Source organism: Mastomys coucha, unplaced genomic scaffold (assembly GCF_008632895.1).
Source record: "Mastomys coucha isolate ucsf_1 unplaced genomic scaffold, UCSF_Mcou_1 pScaffold7, whole genome shotgun sequence".
NCBI classification, from domain to species: Eukaryota; Metazoa; Chordata; class Mammalia; order Rodentia; family Muridae; genus Mastomys; species Mastomys coucha.
In genome coordinates, this window is record NW_022196913.1 from 58,406,582 (window position 1) to 58,426,112 (window position 19,531).

General features: G+C 43.7%; 1 long non-coding RNA gene across 2 annotated transcripts in view; it reads right to left on the bottom strand.

Moving 5' to 3' along the window:
* Nucleotides 1–3,206, bottom strand: part of LOC116082063 — a 3,956-nt gene extending 750 nt beyond the window's left edge. Inside the window, exons 1-2 of one of the 2 annotated variants that reach the window (XR_004115155.1) lie at nt 2,693–3,206; nt 500–1,262 (exon numbers count right to left, since the gene is read on the bottom strand). This is a non-coding gene — a long non-coding RNA (uncharacterized LOC116082063). Of the gene's footprint in view, nt 1–499; nt 1,263–2,631 lie in introns of both variants that reach the window. The other variant, XR_004115154.1, reaches the window with a different exon arrangement.
* Between the last annotated feature and the right edge of the window lie 16,325 nt (nt 3,207–19,531).

Below are 19,531 nucleotides of genomic sequence, written 5' to 3' on the forward strand. Positions count from 1 at the left end.
AGAGAGAGAGAGGGAGAGGGAGAGGGAGAGAGAGAGAGACAGAGAGACAGACAGAGACAGAGAAGGGGTAGGGAGGGGGAAGGAGAGGGAGAGGGGAGAGAGGAGAGAGAGAGGGGGGGAGGGAGAAGCACAGAGTAGATAGCCCCCACTTAAGAAATCAAAGGCAACCCAAGTGAGATTTTGCTTGGCCACTTCTAGCCTTGAGCCTTTGTCCGATTCCTGATGTTCCCAAATCTCCATTTCCTCTGTATAATGGTGCCAACCACCATAGATCAGTTCCTAAACAGACAGTGGCTCCATTTCTCAGGCTGTAGCCAGGAACTGTGTAAAGAGGTAGCGAGACCACCGGGAGGCAGATCTGGATGGTGAGTGCGTTTCACAGACAAGAACTGGATAGTTTGTAAGCAAGACCATAAAGGACTGCCATTCCCCACTCCTCCCTCCCGCCATCATTATTTTCTTCCCTCCTCCTCTCCCTCCTTCCCTGTGTCTTCTTTACCTGCTGTCCTCCATGTCTCCTTTCTTCATGGCTCCTTCTACCATCAGGAGCTCCTTTATCTCCTTGTGCACTTTCCATACATTCATGGATGGAGCCCCCTAGCCCATGTGACCACCAAGACAGGAGACACACCATGCTTTTTTTTTTTTTTTTTTTTTTTTTTGCTTTTTGCCGTTATGATGACTTCTCTTGCAGTTTCTTTGTTCTAATCAGAAAGTAGTCGGAGATGCCAGGTTAATAGTGAAAGGTATTTCTTGGAGTTTGAAATCCCACTCTGGGTTTCACACACAGATAATGTTGTGTACAATGGGCATTTTCTACTGAGCTGTGTGTGCCAGGGATGGCCAGGAGGGATGCACTGATGGTGTCTGCCTTGAGAACTGCAGCGCTGTACCTGGTCAGGAAAATGAGAGGCTGTTCTGAGCTCATTAGAGGGATGCACTGATGGAGTCTGCCTGGAGTCTGCCTGGTGAACTGCAGCGCTGTACCTGGTTAGGAAAATGAGAGACTGTGTTCTGAGCTCAGTAGAGGGATGCACTGATGGTGTCTGCCTGGTGAACTGCAGCGCTGTACCTGGTCAGGAAAATGAGAGGCTGTTCTGAGCTCATTAGAGGGATGCACTGATGGAGTCTGCCTGGAGTCTGCCTGGTGAACTGCAGCGCTGTACCTGGTCAGGAAAATGAGAGACTGTGTTCTGAGCTCAGTAGAGGGATGCACTGATGGAGTCTGCCTGGAGTCTGCCTGGAGAACTGCAGCACTGTACCTGGTCAGGAAAATGAGAGACTGTTCTGAGCTCATTGGCAAGGCTTTATTTGCAGTGCTGGAAACTGGGCCAGGGCCTATGTGCAGAAATCAAATATTCCACCAGCACCTCCAGAAAAATGATTCAAAGTCTGGGTTCTACCATGGTGGAAGGAGAGAACTGAGCCCCAAACTGTCCACACACACACACACACACACACACTGTGAAATACACATGCTCTATGACACAGAGGTGGCCAAACACATAAAGTAAAAAATGTGTGTGTGTTTGTGTGTGTGTGTGTGTGTGTGTGTGTGTGTGTGTGTGTAGACATGTCTACTGGACCTTATGTTGTTCTTTGTAAACTTTCAAACAAGCCCAGGCAGCAGGTGTTTTGTGCTCATATCTTGTAGCTGAGGAAACTAAAGTTTAGAGTGTTGAGTTCATTTGCTTAACACCACACAGCCTGAGGTGTGAATTTTGATCTCTTTGTCTGAAAACCGCTGTTTTTCTACTTGATTATATGTGGTCTACTAATAGTGATTCAGTAGCCACACTACAATGTACCCACACTTTTCAGGAGTAGGCTAACAAGGAAAAACAAAACAAAACAGTGCTTTGAGATGAGGTTACATGTTGGGCTTATAACAAATTCTTCAGCTTAATTTCAGGCTCCTCGGCAGACCCGGGAAGTTTGATATATGCATTTGATGAATATTTGTCACATAAACATTGATAATATTTTGTTTTGTTTTGTTTTGTTTGGCTTTTCGAGACAGGGTTTCTCTGAGTAGCCCTGGCTGTCCTGCAACTCACTCTGTAGACCAGGCTGGCCTCGAACTCAGAAATCCGCCTGCCTCTGCCTCCCAAGTGCTGGGATTAAAGGCGTGCGCCACCACCACCCAGCCATTGATAATATTTTTAACCATTAGCAAGAACTTGCCCTTTCCCAGGCTCTGTCGCAAGCGCATTTTATGATCTAGCCCTTTGAAGACTCATAATAGGTCTGAATTTGTTTGTAGAAGTTTGCAGAGGAGGTAAAATCCTAGGCAGAGGAAGTGTGTGACAGTGACTCTCCAGTAACACCTTGACTGGATTTGGATTCACCATGGAAACGCACATCTGGCTGGTATGTGTGTGCAGATGTTCCCAGACAAGTTTAAGTAAAGTGGGAAGATGCATCTGAGTGGGGGGGGGGGTGCCACCCCAGAGACTCCCATCCTGGTGTGAACAACAGGAAGATAGAGAAGGAAGTCCCCTTTTCATCTCTGCTTCCTGCCTGTGGAGGCATTCTGACCATCCGCCTCACACCAACCTTCCTCACCTTGATAAGGACTATATCCAAACAGAGCTCCCTAGCACATTTACAAGGTCAGTGACCTAAAGATACCTGGGCAGCAAGTGCAGAGACACGCAGAGTCACTCAGCTGCAGAGCACACTCACTTCTTACCAAAACCCAAGGTCTGACCAGCCCTGCCGACCACAGAGAGGCCCAGAGAGAGATACTCGAGCCTGAATGTGAGCTCCAGATTGTGAATTTCCAGTCTCAGGACTGCTCCTGCCTCAACTCTCACAGCAGCGGCAGCGCTCTGGAGATTGGCAGCCTTCTTCTGGGTGAACTTTGCTCGCTGCAGGCTTTCATTCCAGGGTGATGTTCCTGACAGCGTCTGTGGGATGATTGCAGGGTAGAAGACTGTAACCTTTAAAGGTTTGTGAAAACTCGGCAAGTGGGAGGTCTGTCATCCTCTGCGGGGCGGTTTGGCAATGACTACATAACACTGTTTCTCTATAAACGCCGGTGCCTGTGCTCTGCCTGTGAGGTGAGCCACTTAGAAGGTGGCTGGAGGCAGAGGGATGCAAGGGCTTCCGGGGAGATGATAATGTGGTCTCTGGGGTGTCAGAGGGGAGCCACTGGAGGAAGGAATGTCTCCTCCCAGCCTTGGGGCACAAGTGGTAGAAGCCTAGAAATGAGGAAGTGCCTAGGCCATCTATTCTCCGCCCCCCACCGAGGCCCTTCATTGTTACTTCAAAATGGCCTCCACCTAGCCACCTCAGGGTGCCTGCCTCCCTCTCTTCCACTCTCAGGTAACTCAAAAGACCTTTAAGCTTCAACTCACTGGTCCCAAGGCCTTCTTCTCCACTCTTACTCCCAGGTACCTGCGCGTGGCTTGCGTTCCCCTCAGGGAAGCAAGCCTGGGGGATGTAGAGACCTAGGAATTGCTGTCTATTTGAAATCTTTACCAACCCAGAAGGAAGGCAGGAGACAGAGGCAGCTTCCTGCGCTAGAGATAATAGAATTTGAGGATCTGGTGGAAGCCAAGAATCGAGTTTCAGCATCCCAGAAATGCTGCAGGGCATTCAGAGAAAGCTGGATGAGGGCTGCGGGTCACAAAGAGAGCACATGTTTCCCAGGCTGAACAAATGTGTTCTACATGGAGGTCTGGCATGTGCAGAGGAAGGGAGACACAGCCGTGACGGAGCGCACCAGGGCTTCTGCGTCCTGCAGTGTGGATGGGGCTTGCCCTTCCTTCATGGTTTACAGATTAGAAATTTTGTCACGGTTTTGAGATAGGGTTGGATCTTTAAGAGGTGGGGCCTGGTGGGAGATACCTAGGCCACAGGGAATCTATCTACCCTTTATCGAGCATCTAAGTTGATTTTTCTAGAGACTGGATTGGTCTCTCTGGAGTGAGAGAGATCTACATGACGGGCTTAGGGTCTTTAGGGATGGGTTTATCTATTTGTAATTATTTTATAATTTCATTCATATGTATGTGGTATTTTGAGCCTAAGTGTGTCCAGATCCTTTGCCCCCATTTCCATGCCCTCCCCCCTCCTCCTGTTTAGTCCCTTTGTCCCAGTGGGCAGTCTCACTTCTTTTATGTCATGTATACGTATACGATTGCATACCTCTGTATAAGATCTGGAAACCACAAAGAAGAGAAATCATACTGTAAGCGTAGGTAGCTGTGATGGGCTGGGCTTCCGCACCTCCTGCAGATGTGCCTCTCTCTCTCCTTTGCACATATTGCTTTTGCCTCCATTTCTCCTCCACGGTGAGACACCGTAATGGCTGCCACGTGGAAATCTGCAGCCCAGCAAGATCAGTATTGTTCCCACTGCCTGGAATGTGGGTGCTGCCCCTGCAGACGTGCAATGCCTCAGCCTTCCATGTAAATCATCCCAGAATGAGTGACAGCAAGAAATGCCTGTTCCAATGCTTGAGGTCAGCAGTATGTAGCCCTTAGCTACTTTGGGGGCACAAAACCATTTGTAGACATCGCCAGGTGGCCCAGATGTTGATCTGTAACTTCCTGATGGGCACCACCCAGCCCAGCATTGTGCCATGGAGACCACCTGGTCCTCAGTGGAGACACTCAGAAGACAAACCCTTCATTCTGGCCAACTGGTCCAAGTCTTAAGTGTTTCCTTTGAGAGTCACCTGTGTGAATTTTTGGTTGGGTGCTCAGTGTGCCAAAGCAAACACTCATCATCAGATGTGTGTAACCAGATGTGACTTCCCCTGGCTGAGTATGAACCACTTTGTCAAGTCAAGCTAGTCTCTGACAAACTGGTATGATTTCTCCCCTTTGTGGTTCCCAGATCTTAAACAGAGGTGTGTAATCACATACATATACATGACATAAAAGAAGTGAGACTGCCCAGGGGGACAAAGGGACTAAACAGGAGGGGGGAGGGCATGGAAAGCAGGGGCAGAAGATCCGGAGACACTTAGGCTCAAAATACCACATACATATGAATGAAATTACAAAATAATTACAAATAGATAAACCTATCTCTAAAGACCCTTCTGGGGATCACAAGACTATTGTAAGCTACTGTAAAGGTGACATTGTGTCCTGCTCTAAGTTACTCCATGTGTATATGAGTGTGCTTTCTCAGACTGGGTCTTGCCCCAAGAGTCCATTTCATCCTTTCAACTCCATTTTAAAGCTAGAGAATGACTCTTCACCTGGGTAGACACCGACTTGCACCATCTATCCATCCCCACCTACTCAGTATTGTCGCTTCTACTAGAAGTAGAAAGTGTGTCCCACTTTATTGACTTGGGACTGTAGGAGCAATCATATTAAAATTCTATTAGAAAAAAACAGGCCTGAGGACCAGTAAGACACAGCTGATCAAGGGAAAGCTGTGACACTCATCCAGGTTCCACAAAGAGGAAGACCCCTCCCCAATACTGTGATGGCAATGGCCCCAAGAACCTGTCCTCTGACCACCCAGTATGTGTGCCATGGACCAACAGGCAGCTACTCCTCACTATCCCCGGTGCTTCACTTTGGCTGGATCTGCTGCAAGATATTAGATCACATTATGACCTGGAATATCCGTTGCCTGTTGTGGTGTGGCTCAGCCCCAGTACATACCTTTAACCCAAGAGCTTTCAAGTAAAGCCAGTGATAGGTCAAGAGATGGAGCAAGCAACCAGTGGACGGGGAGTGAACATAGGAAACCCAGGAAAGAGAAAGGAGGGTCTTTGAGTTGAAAGGTATTTAAAACAGTGTGGAGAAGCAGAAAAGGTTTGGTTTGGTTTTGTTTCTTGGGACTTCAGTGGCTGGGAAAATCAGTTGCATGCTCTCTCTTTCTGAGCTAGCAGGTACTCACCATAGTGTCTGACTCCTGGGTCTTCATTTGGTCAATCAAAGTTTGGGGTACCCCCTCTATCAATATACCATACTCAAATTGTTGTCTGCCCCATCTCTCTTTCATTCGTGTAGACCTGCCATCTGTCCATTCTCCCACTTACTGATCTGGACTTGACATCCATCCATCCATCCTCTTTTTCATCTCTCTGGACCTGATATCCATCCACCCACCCATCCATCCATCCATCCTTCTGTGCATCCATCTGGAGCTGATATTCATTCATCCATCCACCCACCCATCTATCCATCTACCTATCATCCATCCATCCATTCATCCACCCATCCACTCATTCACCCCCATATCCAAACATCTATCCATTCAAGTTTTCACAATGAAGTGGGGAGAAAGATGGGGCATGGTTGCTCTTGGAACATTGCAGAAATCAGCCAGAACCCTTCATTGCCTCTGCCATTTAAGCACTGTGCCCTGTAGCTTCCTGGTGGATTGCTCCAGGTGCCATTGGATAGATGTAGAGAATGCTGTTGAAAATCAGGATCAGATGGACTTTCACTGAAAGCCATTGTTGGAAAAGTTGAAATGAGCAGGAACAATGTATCATGTATGACAGAAAAACAGAAGCAAGATCCTCAAGGACCAACTACAAGCTACACTAATGACTAAAGCTGTGAGAAACCCTGGGGAAGCTGCTGAATACAAGGTAGGGTGGGGAGACTTTTCCTGAGGAGACAGAGATGCAACACACATGCGTTCATTTACTCCAGAAAGAGAATCTAGGATAGACACAAGGAGCAACTGCACCCAAATCCAACTTGGGGAATCAGTGAGCTTTTATTGGGGTTACTAACAGGGGTATGCACGGGAGTTACAAAAGAAGGGATGATTAAAAAAAAAAAAAAAAAAAGCTCTCCCCCTCACAGCTGATAACTCATGGAAGATGCAACTCTTCATGTCTCTGCACAACGTGCAGGCAGCTCCATAGATCCAAAAATACCTGTAGCTCCACTGGCAAGTGTCTCCTCCCCCAGCACCTGCCAACTGCTTCCAGAAAGCCGAGGAGGAGTCTTCTAGAATCATCTAATTTTCTACCCTCCCAGACCCTGATGTTTTATTTACCTCCCGAGTCCCAGAAGCCTACCCCTCCCTCTGCAGAGAATAGTTTATTCAGAGGAAACTGCTATATAACACAGGGGAAGCATCAGAAACATTTTTGTTTAGAACCAATTCACTTCCCAGGACTGTCGGTATAAGATATGACAGGCCATTAGAGTGTCTAGCGTCACCTGCCGCTCAGCTGCTCAGGCCATTTTGTGGACTCTGCTTCGGGAATGAACTTCATCATTGGAAATTTACTCCCCTTCAGCCCTGGTGGCTCACGAGTGTGAATACAGGGGTGTGATTTCCCACGAGAGTGCAGAGCATGCCCCAGTGCTGGGTATGAAGAGTGCTGTAAGCAACAGCCGCTCGCCACCACAAGCTCGAAAACCAAAGTGGATGCAGAAGTCCGCATCACGCTCACTGGTCTCTTACCTCCGGACACAAACTTGAGACTCCACCCTGTTGTAAGAGAACAGAATAAAAATTACAGAGGAAATAAGAATACATTAACATGAAAAGGAGCCGCACTTCCCAAGAAGATCGTCCTGCAGTGTAACCATCGCCGGTGCCCTACTAATTCTGGTGCCCTAGCAAGCCCAGCTTTCCTCCTTGTGCCGAATCCTTGATCACGGCTTCTCCGAAGATGCTCTTTTTTCTTCCTAATTTTCTATGCTTGTTGTCTGTTTCTTCTTTCCTTTCTTTTTAATTTCTTTTCTTCTCCCTTATCTTTTTAATTTTTTTTTTAAGGCAAGGTCTCACTGTGTAGTCCTGGCTGTCCTGGACACTGTGTAGACCAGGCTGGCCTCAAACTCAGAAATCTGCCTGCCTCTACCTCCCCAGTGCTGGGATTAAAGGTGTCCACCACCACCACCTCCATTTATTTCTATTCTTTTCAAGACTCCTCAGAAAAAGAAAAAAGTCTGGGTCATATAAAACCACATGCCTTTGTATAAAGACAAGAGAAGATAATAAGTTGATATGGTTTTACATCGCAGGGAGATTCACTTCAATGCTATTTCATCCTTTCTCTACCCTATTGCTGTTTTTCACTTGCAAAACTAATATGTTGTCGGTCGGGGATACTGTAATCCTATTATATGTGAAAACATACCTGTAATTATCAGTTCAAAGTACTGTTGTTCCTAGCTGGGTTAGAAAGGATGAAAAGCCCAGGAAGGAATGAAAAGCAGCAGCAGCAGCAAACCAATAAATACCAAGAAAAGAGAAAATTACTCTGCAGAAACTGTCACTAGATAAAGTTGAAAATGAACACGCATGAAGGCCTTCCGTTTGTTTCAAAATTGTGGAAGGTGTCACATGCTCTTCCCTCAACGCTCATAGATCATTGAGGAAGAGGGAGCAGACATCTTGTAAAAGCCAGAGGTGATGAATGTCTGCCCGGAACCAGCATTGCTGGAGCCAACAGGGTCATCGCACACTTGAACTCCCAGCAGCTGAGACAGCAGGAGCAAGCCCTACACAAGATCCAGCCAGCCGCAACCCAGCGAGCATGGAGGGAGAGTCTCCTGAAGTTCCACCCCCAACTGAGGAGCCTCTGGCAGTTGGTGACTGCTAAGGGAAGAAGAGTCAGTTATCTTCAGGGCCACAGCCCCCAAGAGTCTGCCCGTGCTCTGGTACATGTACCTACACCTTGCACACACATGCGACATGGACTCCATGGGTTTATAGAAAGAACACATGAAGCTGGGAGGAGATAGAGGTGAGGGAAGAGAATGGAGTGGATTTGTTTAAAACGTTATATGCATGTATGACATTCTGGAAAAAAAAAACATTTTGTACTTCTCAACAGACTGTAGAGTGTACACATATGTTCTTGCACATGAGTGTCTACATATGTGAAGATTGTATGTGAAGGCCTGTTTGGAAGATTTGGAAGATTCGTGAATGCTGGTCAGTTGTGGACTTCAGCCTGCGCGTTACCTTTAGGATAGTTTCAGATGTAGGCTAACTCTTAAAAGATGATGCTTTGAGGAGCTCGTGCAGCGGGGAAGGTGTGTGTGTTAATAGAATTCACATAGAGTTACATTTCTAAGCCACTGATAGCAACTCAAGCTTTAGGCAGGTTATTACTGTGCCAGTGGATAATATAGACATTGGTGTTCAACTGTGCGATGTCTGAAAACAGTAAGAACAAGAGAGAGAGACTGCTCAGGCAGTTTTGGGGGACCCTGCTCCCTGAAACTAAGTACTCTCTTTCTCATCCTTGACAACCAGTCTGGCCAGAGGCTGGAAATGTGCTTGGTCCTAGCTGTAGTTCTGTCTGGCGAGAGGCCACAAATGTCACAAGTATTTAGGAGTCTCAGTGCCTGCTCTGATTTCCCATCACCTGTCTCCTTTTACACAACAACCTGGCTGGAAGCTATCCAAGGTCAGGCACCTCACGAGGCTGGGGGATACGCCTGAAACCCCACTGCAGACACCGGGAGGAAGAGGCACATGAACACCTCAGAGACGGGAACCGCACCTCTCAGCTTACCTCCTCATCCACAACCTAGGAGAGCCTTATTAACCCTCAGCAGCAACCCTTTCTCTCCTGCTGTACGGGTCCTGGGTATGTTTTCTCTCTCTTCCATCTGTTCTATAATAAAACTCCTTTTTCTCTCTTCATGCCCTCCATGAAATTCATTTTTCAAGTTTGTGAAATGAAGAACCTGGAAACCACCAGCCCAAGGTGGCTTTGGTGGCTGATGACTGCCGGGAGACCACACTCTCTGAGTTAAGCTAATCTGAGGCAAGGACTCATCACTTCTCCCTGTTTCAAAAGTGTTAAACAGATGCTAAAGAGATAGCTCAGCGGTTAAGAGCACTGACTGCTCTTCCAGAGGCCCTGAGTTCAATCCCCAGCAACCACATGGTGGCTCACAACCATCTGTAATGTGATCTGACGCCCTTTTCTGGAGTGTCTGAAGACAGTGACTGTATCCATATACATAAAATAGATAAATCTTCAAAAGTGTCAACTAAGAAACTGAAAGCAGGAAACTCTGGAGTTCTTCTTATGTGGAAAAGACTGATTTCTTTTTACATTTCCATTACATAACCATTTCCATTAGCTGTGTTTCAGTAATCTGTACATTCCTTTTAACATCATTCGAACAGACAGGGAGAAAGAGTTTGCTCTATTAAGTTGATTTCAATTTTGAAATCTGGAGGAACCAGATATCATTTTCTATTCAAAAATTGCTTTTGTTAATAATGCTGTTTGGTTAAAAATGATTAATGAATTCTCAATATTTTTCTTTGAAATTTCAAGATAATTTTTTTGTGCGTGTTAACTTTTCTAGATCCAGCTCTAGATATCATTCACTGTTAAAAATCAGTTGTCTGGGGATTGGAAAGGTGGTTTAGCGACTAAGAACACATGTTACTCTTACAGAGAACCCAGGTTCAGTTCTTAGCAGCCCATGGTGGCTCACAACCACCTGCAACCATTTCAGTTCCAGGAGATCCAACACCCTCTCTGGCCTTTGCAGGCACTGCATGCATATGATGTGCATGCAGACAATCATGCACATCATACCTATGATGCAACTGAAAAAGTTAAAAATCAATTGTTTGAATTTACTGAGAAAACATTCATATTCTTGGAGGAAAATGACCAAAATGAAGAAAAGAATCATAGAAGTATTTTGGGAATCAGAGAATTTCTTGGAACAGCAGCACATGCGTGAAGTGGGAACTTGGCACATGTTTTCTTACTCCATATGATCCACTTACATCTTGACTGCATAGCCATCCTTGGGAGTAGATGCACAGCACTCCCCAGCTACTGTTTTTTTAAAACAAAATCCCTCAACATTCAATTTTACCAATGAAGACTCAGGAGCCAGTCGCTGTGGCAAAAGCTAGCTTAGTCAGGCAGAGAGAGCACTGAGCTGACTTAGAGAGGCAGAGAGAGCACTGAGCTGACTTAGAGAGGCAGAGAGAGCACTGAGCTGACTTAGAGAGGCAGAGAGAGCACTGAGCTGACTTAGTCAGGCAGAGAGAGCACTGAGCTGACTTAGTCAGGCAGAGAGAGCACTGAGCTGACCTTCCTACTCCACCAACATCCCAGAAGGAAACAGCCCCTTCTCCTTTTCCACACTGTCTTATAAACCCTACGAAACTGAATGTCCTCCTTCCTGCTTTCTCCCTTTTAACTGGTTGCTTGCTCAATCTCTTGACCTAACATTGGCTTCTAGCTAATCCTGTTTATAGAAAGCTCTTTGGATTATATGTATGTGCTAGGGTTGAGCCAGACCACACCACGGTGTTTCTAGTTCACAATCTTGGGATTCCCAATATGATCTAATATTCTGCAGCATATCCCCCTTTTGTCTTAAATAAAAGATTCTTTCTCTAACATCAGTAAGCTATATACTCTCAGGTAAGAATTACATTCATAATGGCCAGTCTGTTTGTATTTGGCTACCTTAGAAAAAGTACTATCTATCCCATCTTGGTGAATCCACAGTTCTGTGCCCAAGTCAATTTCTATCATGACATGCATTTGTCCACCTAAAAACATACTTTAGACTTAAAAAAAATATATTTTAGAATCCTAAACAACTTAAGCTTAACTGTGAGACTATGAATATCTAGTCTTCAACCCCATCAGAGACCTGAGAAGGATAAATATTACCTGAGTAAACAGGAAGTGCAGAGCAAGCAGCTTACAGAACTCTAGAAATAGCTGGCCACCAGGACAGTCACCCAAGAATATCCGACAGATTTTTCTGAGAAGCAGGAGTTATGAAGGACGCCTCTACCTTGTCCTGGCAGAGTTTGGTAGTCAGCTGTCTTTGTGCCCTGCTTACCCACAGCTTGGACACCATACTGTCAGCGGGATGAAGCAAGGGCAGTTTCTTGCCCAGTGGCAGCTTGTCACATTTGAAGCAAACTCTATAAGGAGACTCTTCAATGCTCATCATCTCCTTGGAAGAAGGATAGGGGTGCTGCCAGGAGCTAACATGTCTCATTGTTAAAAAAAAAGAAAAAAAAAGAAAAAAAAGAAAAAAAAAGAAAAAAGTCTTAAATTAATAAAACATGTGTCTTAGTCAGGGTTTGTATTCTTGCACAAACATCATGACCAAGAAGCAAGTTGGAGAATAAAGGGTTTATTCAGCTTACACTTCCACATTGCTGTTCATCACCAAGGGTAGTCAGGACTGGAACTTAAGCAGGTCAGGAAGCAGGAGCTGATGCAGAGGCCATGGAGAGATGTTACTTACTGGCTTGCTTCCCTTGGCTTGCTCAGCCTGCTTTCTTATAGAACCCAAGACTATAGAACCCAAGACTACCAGCCCAGGGATGGCACCACCCACAATGGGCCCTCCCCATCTTGATCACTAATTGAGAAAATGGCTTCCAGCTGGATCTCATGGAGGCATTTCCTCAAGGGAGGCTCCTTTCTCTGTGATAACTCCAGCTTGTGTCAAGTTGACACACAAAACCAGCCATATTCTACAGATCTCTGATATTTTTGAAGAGCACCAAACTATCTCAGTATATTTGAATTGGCAAATGTTGCTTGTCTCTAGCTATTTACCCTCTGATTAAGATTAACTTAGAAAATATCTGTGATTAACTAAACTAGTACTGAGCAAAACTGCAAAATTAACTGACTACTAACTTTCATTTCTTAATTATCTTAAACAATTTGTAGTAGTAAGTTTCGAAAGGACTAGAACTTTACATTGCATTTTTTAAGAATTACATAGGTACAATACCTTAAAAGGAGTATGTTATAATCAAAATATAACCTTAATTTTGTATCTATATATAAAGAATAGATTTAATAATCTACCCTTTTTCTTATTATTCCTATATCCCCTTTTTTTGTCTAAATAAAAAAGAAAGATTTTATCCAGTGGTAGGATTTATACAACCCAGATGGATCTGTCATTGGGGGGAGGGCTCATCTTCTTGAGAACCTAAACGATTACTATCATTAGGAATGGTAGAAAAACCTAAATATTTCAAATGCCATATTCAGCAGATCTCAGAAAGGTCTGAGGACCATAATCTATTAAGTACATCCAAGGTACAAACTTTGTTCCTAGTTACCTGCTTCAGACTAAAAGTCAAAAAACATGTACAGGGAGCTAGATGAAGCTAATATCTAGAATTAGTTAGTATTCTGTATGACTAATAGTATCATGACAGGAAGTTTTTATATACATAATAATTTTATATATTTTGAGATAATATTTATACCTTAAGAAAACTTTTAGAGCATCAAATGAAAACCAAAAGACTATGAGATTAGTGGTAATAGTATAGTCCCTTATTTTTTGTTTTCCTCTGTCCCATACCAGGTGACTATTCTGATATGAGACAGAGATTTGGGATTTCTCTTTACCAAGCATGTGTGAGTTTAGAGAAGGAGAGAACTATGCTCCAACCCCAAAGTTGGCTTTAATTTTTAATTGAATTGGGACCAGATAAAGAGCATTTGCCACTATGACTGTAGAGGGTAGCAGAGATGAGCTGGAGGTGGGCAATGCCACTTGGCTAATTTACTCTTCTTCTTGGGCATTTTCTCCTGATGATCAGTCCTTTTTCTTCAGATGTTTCGTTTGTCCAGTGGTCTCTGGATTCATTGGTTGGGTGCTTTTATTGTCTTGGAAAGATAAAAACATACTCCTGCCCCATCCCTAACTCTGGGGAGTTGATTTTTTTTGGCAGGTTATATCTTTCCTAGGGAAAAAAATTTTGATGGGGAGGGCAACAGACAAATTATTATCTTTCTACTGAAATTTTTAAAATTTTCTTTTGAAAATTTGAAACTAAATATATATACCTTAGTGGATAAGTATACCTATATACCCCTTTCTCTTTATAATATATAATTTCAAGGTTTAAGTGTATTTATTTTTAGATCACAAAGGACATTCAGTTTGAATTTCAGCCTGCCTTTTGCAAGTGACTTTTATATTTAAATCACTGTAATTCTTATGTGCCTGCCTATGCCTCCCAAGCATCGAGATTAAAAACACACACGCATCTCTCTAGTGCTGGGATTAAAGAGTTCATAGTAACTCTAGAATCTAAAAAATAATTCACTTACAGAGATCTGCCTGTCTTGACTGGGATTAAAGGTATAAACTACTACTACCCTGCTCAAATATTTCATGTTAGCTCCAAATCACTACAATTCTTAGAGATTTAGAAAACAAATTTGAACTGTAGTAACCCTTTGCATTTACTTAAAACATTTTAAATCTCTTAACTGTTTTTTTTTTAATACCAGACCACAAAAATATCCCTTTTATTACAAAAACAAAAACTAAAAAACTAAAAAACTGATGTCCACGATGGTATGAGCCATGTGGCAATCTACAGTCCAACACTCTAACGGAATTAAGACACATGGTTTAAGAAAACCCATTTTTCATTCCATGCCAGCAAAATAAGTGTGCCTTTGGTGAATTGTCATTTAAATACACACACACACACACACACACACACACACACACACACACACCTATGGGTTTTTTCCCCAAATGAAGATTCAGGAGCCAGATACTTCCGAGGCAGAGAGCCCAGCTGACAGACCTTCCTACTCCCCAGACATCCCCAGAGGAAAAGGCTCATCTCCTCCTCCATACTGTCTTCCAAACCTGTCTAAACTCAACGTCCCTCCTGTCTACTTTCTCCCTGTCAGCTGGTTGCTTGCTCAACCTCTTGACCTATCATTGCCTTTATTTAATCCTGTTTACAGAAAACTCTTTGACTAGAGGTATATGCTAACGAAGGCTGAGCCACACCACAGCAACCAGTTTAGAATAAACAGAAAGCTCTTGAGTTAGAGGTGTGTGCTGAGGCTGAGCCATACCACAAGGATTTTCCAGTTCACAATCTTGGGGTTCACAATGTGCTTACATATCCCCCAACACCAACACTGACCCTAAAAGGCCAGTAGAGAAATATATTGGACAGATTCTGACTTCCCTTGTACTTCAATATTTCAACTCTAAGGTGGACATAATCATACTGCTCTGGGCCTTTAAGATAGTTAAATAGAATGCCACTAAAAAGACTTGAACTGAAGCTGGGGCCAGTGAAAGTTCACGGAATACTTCTATCTCACACCAACCCCACTTCCCTGTTTGACCATTGAGGAAGGAATTGTTCCAGCAGTGACCTTAAGGTCTCAAGCCCCTGTTCTGCCAGTGCCTCCACCTATTCAATCTGGACCCCATGGTCCTGAGGGCGGAGTGTGGGGGCAGGGTAAGAGTTGCTCTGGACAAAGCTTTTGCCCCTCCCCTGAGGGAGTCCTGCTGGCAGTCAATTTAGACAGGAGGCTAGAGTAAACAAGATTGATCCTGGAATAGCCACCGAGGCACCATTCAAGCCTATGTAGGACACCGATTGTGTAGCTCAGCTGTCCCTGAGACTCATGTCTTACTGAGGATGCGTCCTGATGAATAAACACGTCGGAGGCTGTTCACAATGCCAGGAGCCATTTGTCTGACATAGTTTCATTGTGAACCAAAGGAACACCACTGTGGCTTGCTTCACTGTTTGAGGGTCGTCTTTGTGTATTTCTGGGTTTGTGTTATGAGGCTTTGATGGAGTGGAAATGCGGTAACACAAAAACGGCAAAGTTCAAGCGGGCTTCCAAGGCTTCCTAAAGCTAGTTTATGATTTCCAGCTTTTCAAACACTCTCCTAATGGGCACTTTGACTCCTTACAGAAATGGCCTTTCAAAAACTACTCCACAGCCTAGCTCCCTTGGCTTTCTGGGAAGCAATTTCTCACTCTCAATTGTGAAACACATCTGGACTTCGAGAGGATTCTAATTCATGCTTACTTGAACACGCTTCCGACAAGATGTTATTTTATAGAGACATTTGCCAGCACCCCCCAGCGTCTCTTCAGTGATCGTTTTAAATGTGTCTTGATATAGCTGCCATGGAAGAGGTACACTGTATGCCCTGTGTGCACAATTTTTACCTTCATCTTGGCACTAGATAAATGGGATTCAGGAGTGTCAGTTTTCCACTGAGCTGGAGCTAGCGGGGGAAGCTTCCCTAAGCGAATGTCCCTTGTGAATGACAACGTTGGTAGCAGTTCAAGGTGCACAGTGAGATTAGATGTGGCCTTTTCACCCCCGTTTGGCACCTCTCCCTGCTCAAGTGGCTGCTGGCTTTCTCCACTTCCCAGCTGGCTTACTCCCGCTGACTGCAGCAGGAAACACCCTCAGCTACACCACTGGCTACTTCCCAAATACGGTTGCAACAAACTTTGATTTCAAAGTTTTTAGTGGGTACATATTAATCACACATGATGTGCCCAATGTAGTGATCAAAGCAGAGTGGTTGGCATATCTGTCAGCTAGAACTGAGATCATACGTGCCAGGAGCATTAAAGGTTCTCTCTACTAGATATTTCAATAAAGTGTTGTTCTCTGCCACAATCCCCCCATCAAGCTACAGAACATTGAAAGTTTTATGTCCAATTGTTCCCTTTGCCTGAAGACCATCTTTCCCTGCCTTCCTACTTACACCTTTAGTCAGTCTCTAGTCATGTGTATATTTTTAAATTTACTTTTTATTTAAAATATAATTACATTATTTCCCCTTCCCTTTCCTTCTCTAACCAATTCCATGTCCTTATCCCTCCCACTCCCTCTCAAATTCCTGGTCTCTTTTTCTTTATTTTATATATATATATATATATATATATATATATATATATATATATATATGTGTGTGTGTGTGTGTGTGTGTGTGTGTGTACGTATATATGTATGTATGTATGTATATGTATGTATGTATGTATTCTCCATAGTCTAGTTCCACTGGCTTTTCAGAAAGTAAATTCTCACTCTCAATTGTAAAATACATCTGGACTTCAAGAAGATTCTAATTCATACCTTACTGACTTTCTGCTTTCTGACAAGATGTTATTTTATGGAGACATCTGTCCTATACATACATACAAACAGACATACATACATACACACTTACACATACACATGTAAATGCAGTCCTCGGAATCTGTTTAGTACTGATTATATGTATGTAATTTCAGGGCTGACCACTTGAGACTGGATAACCAATTAGGCGGCTCCTCCCTGGAGAAAAACTATTTCTCCCACTCCCATGGGGATTTTCTATGGAAGATTTAACTCATGTTTCCCTTCACCTTGGGAAAGGATTACATGCCACTCCATGCAGTACATACACTCCACCAGTTCCTGATACATATGACCTTCCCCGCTGGCTGCCATCTCTACCCATTGTCTTTATGTAAAGCTGTAATGGCGACCCACAGGACCCAACATGGGAATCACAAGTACAGATTCAAAGTCTGGTTCAACACTCTGAATATGCTATCAACCAGCTACTGTAACATGGATGCTGTAATTATTTCAGAGATGAGGGGAGACTGTATGGGACACTTGTGCAGCAGGGCTGTCTGTCTGTGGAAAGTGTGATCAGCAAACAATGAGACAATGGGAGCACCAGCTTAGAGGTTCCAGGGAACTCCATAACCTGGATAACTAGAGGATGCTCTTGAGGGCATGTATCTTCAGACAGAAGCTGGGAAAATGAAGCCCTCCCCACCTTGTATTACACAGGGAGCTAATACATCCGTATGGCATATGTAATACACATGTCTAGGCATTGTGGATGGACCTGATGCCATAGTCCAGCAGCTTAGGGTACAGCACTACCCACCTTGGCTTCTGCTGGGACCCCAGGCATAGGGTAGTTAGCCAAGTTAGCAGATGGTGGTCTGGTTTTTAAGGCAGACCCCGTGGAAGCTTTGAGAAGCATAGTTCCATCGGAGCATCCTTTCACATGTGAAATCGACTCTCCAAGGGCCAAACCAGACTTGGAAAATGCATCACTTAGCAACAGCTGACTCTTATCAGAAATGGACATGAGACTGCAGTGACCTTGGGGACACAGAGTTGGCAAACCACCACAGCACTGATTAAAAAGAACCCCAAAGGCAGAGATGTCTGTAAATAGCAATCAGCTATCTGTGGCATGGGGACACAGCTTAGGGGCGAGAGCCAGGCTCTGAAATTAGACTCAAGATAGACCTCAACTTGGCAACAGACTGTGTGACCTGCAACAAGAACTGTGACTTCTATCAATGTCCCTTTGATTTGCCAGAAAAGAAAGGATTCCAAATTTTTTAATGTTACAAAGATTAAGTAATTGACAGATGTGAATCACACAATGCTAGCCAGATCAAATACCTTCTAACCAGTAGCTATTGTTCATATTAAAGACATATATACATATACATGTATGAAAAACATTTTAAGAAATGACTCTCATGTAATTGTGAACCTGTAGAGAGTCTCTCCAGGGGCAGATGGCACATGCCTTTATCAAACTAATTTGATTGAGTTGTCCCCATCTATACTGTAATATATTTATTATTCCTTTGTAAGTCAAGTGTATATATGTAAACACCATTGTATCAAATGCCTCCATCTATACAGATACACATATATGTCACTAATATTAATGTGAATAGTCCTTCATTATATGCTTAAGCCCCAAACACTGAATAGTATAACACATGTCTTTTTCTACTTAAATTGAATGTGATATATATTATTCTTACTCAGTGTCTCAGATGTCTGACTTAATATTGCATTTTTCATTCTATTAATAAAGCAATTAAAACAAAGACAGATATATGGAAACATAAGAGAAGTTATATTAGTGACAGAGCAATGCTAAAACCTAAGCATAATTTACCACTCATACCAAATGTGCTTGCCCAAATGTGTAGCTTGAACAACTGAAGTATGGATGGATGCATGGATCCATAGATGAGTAGGAAAATGGGTGCTTGGATGGAAACATAAATGTATGCAGGAACAGATGGATGGATGGATGGATGGGTGGGTGGATGAGTGGATAGATGAATGGATGGGTGGGTGAGTGGATAGATGGATGGATGGATGAATAGAAACATAAATGCATGCAAGAACTGATGGAAAGGGGCTGGAGAGATCACTCAGAGGTTAAAAGCACTGGCTGCCCTTCCACAGGTCCTGAGTTTAATTCTCAGCAACCACATGGTGGCTCATAACCATCTTTAATGAAATCTAGTGCCCTTTTCTGGTCTTCAGGCATACATGTAGGAGACTGCTGTATACATAATGAATAAACAAATCTTTCTTAAAAAGAAGAACTGGTGGAAAGATGACTGGAAGGATGGATGCATGCATGCATATGTGGAAGTAGGTGTGGATGGGTGGATGGTAGAATCACAGGCTGGGATGGGGACTGTATTTTGGTTCTAAAAGTTCACCTTCAGAGAAGTTGTTTATAGAGGCACTGGCTAGACTCTAGCCACTACATGAATGGCAGGCTCATCAAAGGGGCTGAAGAGCATACTGGACCAGAAAGCAAAGATTTTAGGCTAGCAGTGAGTAATCTCAACATTGATTTCACCTCCCCGAGTTAAGATTAAATATATATATATATATATACATATATATATGTATGTATATATATATATAAAACCCTAACCCTAACCCTAACCCTAACCCTAACCCTAACCCTAACCCTAACCCTAACCCTAACCC